Source organism: Euphorbia lathyris, chromosome 2 (genome assembly GCF_963576675.1).
Source record: "Euphorbia lathyris chromosome 2, ddEupLath1.1, whole genome shotgun sequence".
NCBI lineage: Eukaryota > Viridiplantae > Streptophyta > Magnoliopsida > Malpighiales > Euphorbiaceae > Euphorbia > Euphorbia lathyris.
Window position 1 is genome coordinate 68,300,801 of NC_088911.1, and position 10,772 is coordinate 68,311,572.

The window sequence follows — 10,772 nt, forward strand, 5'->3', positions numbered from 1 at the left end:
ATTTGACAGTTGAATGCATCATGGTCCCCGCCACAGTGAGTGCACATCAAGACTTGTACACCTTTGTTGAGGCTCAGTTGGGCGATTAACGAGTCAAGCTTCTTGTTCATTTCTGCCATAGAGCTTTTTGGAGCCTCTTTCTCTATAGCGAATGTCTGGTGCTGCGACGGGCCGACAAGCCGTTCCTCCTGCCATTGCACGCTCTTCCTAGCGAGCTCATGAATGAGCTCGTAGGCCTCGCTAGCCGACTTTCGAAACAGATCCCCACCTGCAGCGGAATCAACAGTTGCACGATTAGTCGGTGTTAGACCATGATAGAAAGTACTTACTAAATCATGCTTTGGGATGTCATGGTGGGGGCAGTTTCGGAGTAGCTTCCGGAACCGAGCCCAAGCCGCGTGAAGGGCCTCGCATTCCAGCTGCCTAAAGGATGTGATGTCGGTCCGCAGCTTGACTGTTTTGGACGGTGGGAAGTAGTAAGAGAGGAACTCCTTTTCAAGTTCTTCCCACGATGTGATAGATCCCGCCTCCAAAGAGTGCAGCCACTCCAACGCTTGCCCTGTCAACGAGAAGGGAAACAATTTTAGTCTTACAGCCTCAACAGGAACACCATTTTGCCGAGAGGTGTCGGCACACATAAGAAACTTGTCTAAATGTTCATTGGGGTTCTCGTGGAGTTCCCCTCCAAATTGACCGCATTGTTGAATGAGTTGGATCATCCCGGTCTTAATCTCGTATGTGTTGGCCGGAATTGTGGGGGCGACAATGCCGTTACGGTTTTGGGGACGATGCGGTGCAAGGATCTCCATCATCGAACGCGTGTCGTTGGCCCCCCGGACATTGTTTACATGTGGCCTTGGGTTTCCGTTAGGCTGGTTAACTTCAACGTTGGGGTTTGCCATCTTCTCTCTTCGTAACCTATAAAGAGTTCGTTCAATTTCAAAATCAATAGGTACGAGAGAATCACTCTTAGAGCGGGTGTGCATAAAGTAAATAATTAAAGATTTATTAACAAAAGAATAATGTTAGCCAATGTATATACAAACACTTTGTACAAAAAGAATGCTCAAACTAACTATGAAACGTTTTTGTCTAATATTGTAGGAAATTATAAATCCCCGGCAACGGCGCCAAAAACTTGATAGCGTGCGGTCTAGCGTGTGTGTTTGTTTACAAATACGGATGTTGTTGCGATATGAGTGTGCTATGGGACTATGGATGTTATCTTTATAGGTGCTTTAAACACTAGACGTCACGACTACTTAGGGGCAAGTGTACCCCGTCGTATCAAGTAATAATCCGGTTAAGACCGGGTATCGAATCCACGAGATTTATAATTACAAGTATTAGACTACTCGGTTTCGTAAGTTATTTAAGCGATGATTACTTTGGGGTAAAGTAAGACACAATTACACACTATTCCTAGCTATTGGCGATACAGGTTTGTGTAACTAGAACTCTATGAAGTGGGATGTATACGATCAGTTATAACTATGATAAATAACGACTCTAAATGTATACGGAAAATGGTTTATTCTTGCAAAGATGACTAAGTATAGTAAGACCGACCCGTGAAGTGCTTAGACTACGTGATTCCTAGTCAAGGCGTGTCTAATGCGGGGGAACTAGAAATTAGGGCCCGTAAGTTTCGTGGTTTGTCAATTCCTACGGTTTCCGGAGTGTCACTTCCGGTAAGGCAACACCTATATAATTCCCTAAAGATAGCCCGGATGGCGGCGGTAATCGCGTCCTCCTACACAATAGTCAATTATCAATGTCAAAACAAGCAATAAACATCAACACGTAAAGGGAAATAGAGATTAAGAATCATAAATTATAAATATGGAAAGTGTATAGATGAAATACAACCACGCCTAGTACATAGGAAGAGTACAAGCTAATTAGCAAGTAAAAAGGGAGAATCCGCCCTTGGAACTAGCTAACCAGACTCAAGGCCGTCTCCTAGGTCGTAGAGGTGGAACTCTCGAGCTTGGTGATGAATGATGGAGCGGAACTTCGATGGAACGTCGGAGCAACCGAACAAGCTCTCGAGGGGGAGAGTTTAACTACAACAAACTTGAATCTAAATTACAAGGAAAGAAAAGAGTATAGTATAGCTCTCTAGTATGTAATTAGTGTCTTTTGGAGTTGGAGAGCTATCTATTTATACACATCAAGTAAGGGCAATTTGGTAATTTCACAAAGTACAAGCATGGAGCAACATTATTTAGTGCAGAAAACCCATGATACGCCCCGCGTAGATAGGTGTACGCCCCGCGTAGATGCCCATTCCGTCAGAAATCTCCTGCGTGTGGACCAATTCCTTGTCTATTTGTCCCAAACACGCCCTGCGTAGCTGAAGTACGCCCCGCGTGTTTGTGTTTCTGAAGTTTATTGTTGGAATTGGAGTGTTTTACGCCGTGTGTAGATGTATTACGCCCCGCGTAAATGTGTCCCTGATCTTTTTGCATTAAAGAACTGTCTTATACGCCCCGCGTATAGAGTGGTACGCCCCGCGTATAGGTGGTTGACCAAAGGGGACAATGCAGTCTGACTTTCAGGATTAGGTCAATTATTGCCGACAAATGTCATACGCCCCGCGTAAAATGTCATACGCCCCGCGTATGCTGAGTCAATTCCACATGGTGCTTGCGGATAAGGCAATTATTTCTGGCACCATGTTTCACGCCCCGCGTAGGGGTTTTTACGCCCCGCGTATTAGGTAGATTCTTGCTCATTTCTTGTACCTGAAATACAACACTTTAGGAGCCGAGTTAGCTTGACGATTTTATTTCCTAAATTAATCAAAAACGACGGATTTAAACTAAAAGTGCGAGATTTATTTTTATTTCTTTATTTATTCAAAATACTTTTATTTTTATAATTAAACTTGCTTATTTTATCCAAAATCATCCCGTAAATCACGCTAAAAGATAGGGGTAAAATACCCCTATCAATACGCCATTGCTTCCCTGGCGCTCCCAATACGCCGTCGTTTTGGTGAATATCCCCTTTGATCCCATGGAGAATATCTCGATGTTATCAGAGCCAATTTAAGAGACTGTTGGAGATGCTCTTAATACTGCAAATATACAAGTGACAGACCAGAAATAAAAGATAGTACACTAAGTCCATTTACAAGGACCAACATATGAAGGAGGCATCAAGGTGAGGACATGAAAAATGCCTGAGCTGATTATGCATTACCTACTTTTGGATCAATGAATTTTTATCTTAGAATTATTACACTAATATATTAAGTTTTCACTTAATAGATGCATGAGATCATCCCTACAAAAAATAAAAAGTATCAAGGTGATTTTTAAATACAATAAAGGCCTTTCCAAATTAGAAATTAAATTGAATTTATTATATCACTTATTGGGTATTTTATATCCTAATAGCAATAGTTTGTAACAATTTTACTAAATGCTAATAATTAATTAGCAAATAACATACATACAGAAGCTAACTGTTAACAGGTTGACCAAACAGGTTGCTTTCAATAACAAACAGTTGACAGCTGAACAAATCAGGCTCAACTCTCAATATACATGTCATTATTCTTAAGAGCTCTCTCCATAAGACCACAAGTAATTACCGCTTCAATCTTTGTTAAGCATGTTTGAACATATCACTCCAACAAACAGATGAAAAGATAATAATAACAATGAAAACAAAGAAAAAACTTTTTATTTTCCAAACGAGAAAACAGAAAAGAAAACCACTCTTTACAATTTCCTAACATCTATCTATCTTTCTGTTTCTCCCCTTCCCAAGGCAGGGCAAATCAAACTAAACTTTTACTTGACTCACTTCACTATCTCATTCTCTACTCAAGTTTGAGTAAAGGATTTTCTGTCCTATATTTCAATGATATATAACTCTATTACACATAACAAAACAAAAATATGGTTGTGTGGAAGTGAGAAGAATACAAGAAATCTAACCCCAATCCAATCTTCTTATCAAAACCAATCTCTTCCTGACATGTCCTGGGTTCATCACTTGCATTGCAACCTTCCTATCCTATTCATTCTGGATTTGTTCCTGATTCCTGAAATTGATCTCCTTGAATCGATCTTCGCCCCAGTCAGCTAAGTATTTAACCTTGATCTATTTGTTTTCAAAATTGACGTCACGGACTCCCACTCCCGAAGTCAGAAGATTCCCTCCTGACCTGAGGATAATAGAAAGTAATAAAATATGGTCAATCGTAATGTGGAGAACTTTCGTAATAGCACTATGGCCAATCCTTTAAGACTAATCAATCTCCGATCTCGGTGAAGGTTTTTTTGGATCCGGTAGAAGCGGTTCACATACGCATTATCAATTGGCCCTAAGAAAGAAAAGTAAAATAAATACATAAATGTAAATGGCAATGACAACTAAAATAACAACATGAGATAGGAAAGAGCTGACCCATCGACGACATCTCTCACCACGCTCTACTTCTTATCTTTGCCATTATTTCAATTTGTATCTATGATGAAAGGCTTCGCTGATATCACAAGAAGTAATCTGGTGCAGGTTTTTTGGTTGGGGGTGGCTCTTACTTCCTTCATTTCATCTTCACCTTTTAGACTACTATTAAAATATTATAGCTTGAATACTTAACAGCTCCATGTATTCAATTGTTAAATCAACTTGTATAATATCCAGCCACAATATGCATAAAATAACCAAAGAGTTGGGTACATTTGTACCATTTCATCCTAGGTCTATCGCTACTTAGAATATGATTATATATGCCTCAAGCTAGCATTCATTTTATAAACTTTAAAATCAGTTTCCATGTATCATATTTGGAAAGAATAATAATTTCAATTATATCACTTACATTTAACAAACATACAAGATATCATTTACATTTAACAAACATACAAGATTTGTTATGTTATTCAGAATATCATAGATTTAAAGTTAATATCAAAGATATCCACACTCCATAGATAGACAACTGCTATGTGCTAATATTGGTGCATCGAATCAAATTACACAAGGGAACACCACTTGATAACAACAAGTCTTAGGTACAAAATTACTTGCCTTTGCAGCTTCACGAGTAAGACCAGAACTTAAAGGATGGATGGCCAGGGAAAGCTACACTCTATCCTGTTTACATTATATAATGTCAACTTATAGACATTTTGAAAGTAATTTTCAACTAAGATATCTTCAAATTCTGTTCTTAATCATCAAAGGAGTGTAAGATGATTACATTACAAAACTCCACCTTATGCTTTAAATTTCTGAAAATTCCATTGCTAGTCTACAAAACAGATGTAAAATATACGATTCTCCAAGACCATTGAGAGGATATGACAACAAATACACAAGTATTTCAACTAGCGTACAGAAAATCATCACATTATACAGATACTACATGAAATTAAATACCTTATAGGAACAACCAAAAGACTCTTCACCCCTTTTTTCTGAGCTCGATGATTGTATCATCAGTATAAGGCTTTAACCATTCCACAGGTCCAACTCTACTCTGTTAAAAAACTCGAACAATTGAAATAAAAACTAAAAAACATAGATAAGTGATGATAAATCCATGATTTAAGCAGAGTTAAGCATGAGAGTAGAATATAGAGAGATTAGGAGGATAAATTTATTACTTGGAACAAATATTGACGAGGCGTCTAGAAAATCCTTTTTCTCTTTACTCTATGTGCAGAACCCTCTAAGGCAGAAACCCTAAAAATTAGATATAACACAAATAAGAAAAAGGAAGGTGAATCATATATAGTTGTGAAGCGATAAGAAAGATGAGTTGCACAAAGTGAAGAGAAAACCCTAAACTTATGGAATTAGTAAGATAAAAATAAAACCCAACAATACTTACAAGATGGAGTTGAGAAAGGCCGGAGAAGAAGACATCTTGAGATGCTAGACACGATTCCATATTCTAGAGATGAAGATGGAGATGGAGGGAGCAAGGTGAGATGGACTCTTAGGAGGGAGATTGATATGAGAAATTGGGGAAAACAAAAGAAATTAGGTTTTTACTCTCCTTTTATATAGCCTATAAAAGTTTGGGCGCGTTAAAATTTTGAGTACTTTTTGCTCCACCCGCGAAAGTTAGAAAAATTTAGATTTTGATTTACTCACAACAATGACAGTGCAATTTAACAAGTGTCATCTAAAATTGATGTACATTTTCAGTTAAAATCAGGTTTTTATGGGATGACAGACATGTGTCATCGTAAAGCCACATGTAATTTGAGGTTCTTTGTATTTAAACTTTCAAATGACAAAAATTTAAAATACTGTCACGAAAAACATTCAGACGATACGAAAAAAAATGTCTGTCATATATCTTGTGTTATGTGAAAGGGAAAATGACATAGTGATTTTTCCTAAAAACACTCAGAAACGGCTAGAAACTACAAAAATAAATATATCGTGTGCGAAAACTAAATAACAAGTAAAAGTGCATAAAAGTGCGAGAAACGCTCGCTTATTAACCAAAAACTAATTAAAACTACCCTAAAAACCGTACCTAAAGATAGAGGTTTTCGACCCCTATGATTATTTTGTACCATTTTAATAAATGTTAATGATAGTTTTCTTATATTTTCATCATTTTTGTATCTAAGTCATTTTCATGTATTTTTCAAGCACTTTCACAAGGTTTCAGCACAAATAACCAAGTCGAGGCTTAAGGCAATAACTCGGAAGTAAAACAGACCAAAAAAATGAGTTTTAGTGACTTCTAGCATGCACCTCGTCGAGGTGCAAGAGCACCTCATCAAGGTGGGTGTTGTAAGATGGAAGTCCAATTATTCACACTAGGACAGTTTTGACACATTTTCGTATTTTCATCATATCTCCCTCATACGGAGTCGGATTGAGGTGATTCAAAATGAGTTGGAAAGCTAAGAGAAAGATGAAAAAAATGACTAATTATCATCTCCAAATTCGAAGTGTAACAGGCTCAAAATATTGTCCTAAGTTAATGAACATGTTGAAGCCTAGGATTCATTACCATCATCTTTAGAGCTGAATTTGGAAGATTAGGGAGTTGGGGGGCATAAGGAGATTTGGTCTTTGGAAGCATATGTGCCATTTTACTATAAAAGGAGACCTTGGAAGCCATTTGAGGATATACCAAGATTAGGCTTAATTCCTCCCTTTATAATGTTACTTTGCTGATTCTTCTCTTCAAGAATCAGTTGTGTTTGTTGTTGTAATTGTTGTTGTTGTTGTTGTTATTGTTCTTAAGTTGTTATTTATGCACAAGTTCATCAAATAAAAGTAAGTTTCAAGTTACCGGCAATCGTCATTATGGTTTCTTCTAAACTTTAATCTCTTTTATTACTATGAACTCCATTATCTATCTTTCTATGATGTGTTTTAATCTAATCACAGGCTAAAACCCCCTTAACCAACGCTAAAAGCGGATCTTAACATTAATTATGTGGTAATTACGTTTAACCTATTTAAGCCATGTTTATTTTTTTAAGAACTAACTTATGATTCTTAATGCTTGTTGGAGATGGAGCAAATCCCAACTCGAATATAATTAATCGTTTATGTTGACCGTGATTAAATTGATCAATCGAAACTCATAAGTTGGACCTAATGACCATTTAGTGTGGCTTATTGATTTTCCAAAGTTTTTCATGAATCTTATTACAAATCTTAGATTTATTACTTGAGCCGGACCAAAGTGAAGTAATAAATCGAAGGTTTGGAACTAAAAAAACTTAATGCTTCTTTGGATTAATTACTTGAGCCGGACCAAAGTGAAGTAATTAATCGAAAGTTAAGAACTAATTACCCGAGCGGTTTTCTTGAATCTTACATAATCACTTTAGCCGTACCAAGGTAAAGTAGGTTAAAAAGGTTTAGATTAATAAAACTTAATGCTTCTCTAGATTAATTACTTGAGCTGGACCAAAGTGAAGTAATCAATCGAGAGTTTAGAACCAATCTCGAGAATCTATTAGTTAATAAGAAAAATCGCCATCTTAGAAAGGATAAAACAACTTAAAAAAGGGTTAAGTGTTATTACCAAACAAAGAGGTTAAGTGAAACTAGAAGCCTTAGTTTCTTTCAATACAAGTAATCTCTCAATTAATTTGTCTAGTTTTCATTTCACTTCTTAATTAAGTCTTAACTTGGTTACCCAACAAACTCTACCTTTTGATTGTTTAAATAATAGATAGTAAGCAAAGAGATTAGTACTTATAATCACCATCCTCATGGGAACGATACTCTACTTTCACTTTATTACTTGATACACAATTAAGGTGCACTTGTCTTCACATGCATGTATACGTAAAATACACATCACATATAATCGGCGGTGGATCTCCTAGATCTAACAATCAGTTGGGATTCGGCCTTAAGAGCTAAATTTTGGGCATCATGTACTCAAATAACCATCTGTGTACCAATGCGATCCTAGATGTTATATCTCAACCCTTCTAGATACCTAGAAGTCTTTTGACTTTCGATTTCCGACAAGTTAGCCCTTGCCCAAAGTCTCAAGAACTTTAGGTATACTCATGGACACTTCGATTCCATTGAGAACATCCTTTGTAGGAACTATAAATGTAATGCTCATAATCCGGTGGTAGGAACTGATAGGGGCGTTTTGTCCCTATCTTTTAGCGTGATTTACGGTTTAATTTGGGATGAAATAAATAAGTTTAATTGCAAAAATAGAATGTTTTAATAAAATAACGAAATAAAAATAAATTCCGTACTTTCGGTTAATTTTCCTTATTTTTGATTAATTTAGAAAATAAAAACGTCAAGCTAACTCGGCTCTCGAGAATTGTATTTCAGGTACGAGTAAGGAGCAAAAATTCACCGACATACGCGGGGCGTGTCACCCTCTACGCGAGGCATGGAACACCAAGTCAGAAATGATTGCTCAATCTGCAGGCACCACGTGGGATCTACCCACTGACACGCGAGGCGTCCTACCTTACACGCGGGGCGTATGAGCAATGATGAGCTCAATCATAAATGTCAGACTGCATGGTCTTCCAAGTCAACTGCTGTCACGCGGGGCATACCAACCTACACGCGGGGCGTATATGAGAAGTTCTTCAATCTAAAGTTCCAGGGACTCATATACGCGAGGCGCCCGCCAGGCCACATGAGGCGTAAAAGACACATTTCGAGCCATTAAATCTCAGGAGCTCAACCACGCGGGGTGTACCCCAATCTACGCGGGGCGTGGTTGAGACAACAAGATCTGGATTTGGTCCACATGCAGGAGATTTCTGACGGAATGGGCAAATACGCGGGGCGTCCTCCACCATACGTGAGGCATGTCATGGGAAATCTGCAGAAAATCATGTTCCTCCATGCTTGCACCTTGTAAACTTACAATTTTACCCCTAGCTTGATGTGTATAAATAAGAGTGACTAGCACTCATTTAGATAGCTTTTGATATACAATTCTTGCTATAGATTAAGCCTTTGCTACTTAGTTTTAGATTTTATTTTACATAGCAAAACTCTATCACCTTGAGAGCTTGTTCGTTGATTCCGGCATTCCGTCAAAGTTCCGTTCCATCTCCGTTCACCAAGCTCGAAAGTTCCACCTCCAAGTCCTAAGAGACGGCCTTGAGTCCGGTTAGCTAGTTCCGAGGGTGGATTCTTCCCTTTTCACTTGCTAATTAGCTTGTACTCTTCCTATGTACTAGGCTTGGTTGTATTCCATATTTACATTCTCCATATTTATAATTTATGATTCATAATCTCTTTTTCTATATATGTGTTGATCTTTGTTACTTGTTTTGATACTCGTAATTGATTATTGTGTAGGAGAACGCGATTTCCGATGCCATTCGGGCTATCTTTAGGGATTCATATAGGTGTTGCCTTACCGGAAGTGACGCTCCGGAAACCGTAGGAATTGACAAGCCACGGAACTTACGGGCCCTAATTTCTGATCCCAAGCATTAGACACGCCTTGACTAGGAACCACGTAGTCTAAGTACTTCACGGGTCGGTCTACGTACTTCACGGGTCGGTCACACTACACGTAGTCATCATTGCAAGAGTAAATCATTAACCGTATATATATTGGGAGTCATTGTTTATCATATTTATAACTTATCACCATCCGTATCATTTCGTAGAGTTTTTGTTATATAAATTTGTCTCACCCGTAGTTAGGAGTAGTTTGTAGTTGTTCCCCGAATCAACTCAAAGTATTCACCGCTTAGATAACGTATAAAACCGAGTCTTTTAATACTTGCAGTTATAAATCCCGTGGATTCGATACCCAGTCTTAACCGGATTATTACTTGATATGACGGGGTACACTTGCCCCTAAGTAGTAGCGTCTAGTAGAGATAGAGCATTTAGGAAGATCACATCCATAGTCGTAACGCACTTATCATAATATATATTTCGTAAGCTCTACCTAGCCGTTTACGCCCATCAGGAACCGCTCGGTAAGTATCGCCTTCATCCGTAGCCAAGATCTAATCGGATCTCTGCCCTCTCTCTTTCTTTCTTCCCTCAACTGATCCCACCATACTGATGCGCCACCCTTCAAACGATACACCACCATACGTATTCAAAGAAATGCTCAACCTCAGATAACCAGTCTAGGAACCCTTCTATATCCAGTTCACCTCCAAAGGATGGTAAATCTATCTTTATCTTAAAAGCATCATCTCTCTCAAAGTTCCCTAGACATGGGTCTTCCCTGACAACACCAACACGTCGATTGCCGATGGGACCAACATCCCGCATATTTCTAAAGGTACTATCATCCCCAATACCCTCAAAAT

The 10,772-nt window shown here is 38.1% G+C and overlaps 1 long non-coding RNA gene across 8 annotated transcripts; it reads right to left on the reverse strand.

Annotated features, from left to right (window-relative positions):
• Window positions 1-1,819: 1,819 nt before the first annotated feature.
• On the reverse strand, window positions 1,820-5,988 carry LOC136218531 (uncharacterized). Of its 8 annotated transcripts, none has more exons than XR_010683823.1 (5): window positions 5,855-5,988; window positions 5,628-5,706; window positions 5,222-5,500; window positions 3,951-5,115; window positions 1,820-2,760 (listed from the first exon to the last, which is right to left on the reverse strand). It is a non-coding gene; the product is annotated as an uncharacterized lncRNA (long non-coding RNA). The 8 variants fall into 8 exon arrangements; XR_010683822.1 differs by having other exon boundaries at window positions 1,821-2,747; XR_010683827.1 differs by lacking the exon at window positions 1,820-2,760 and having other exon boundaries at window positions 3,672-4,587; window positions 5,050-5,115.
• Window positions 5,989-10,772: the final 4,784 nt, after the last annotated feature.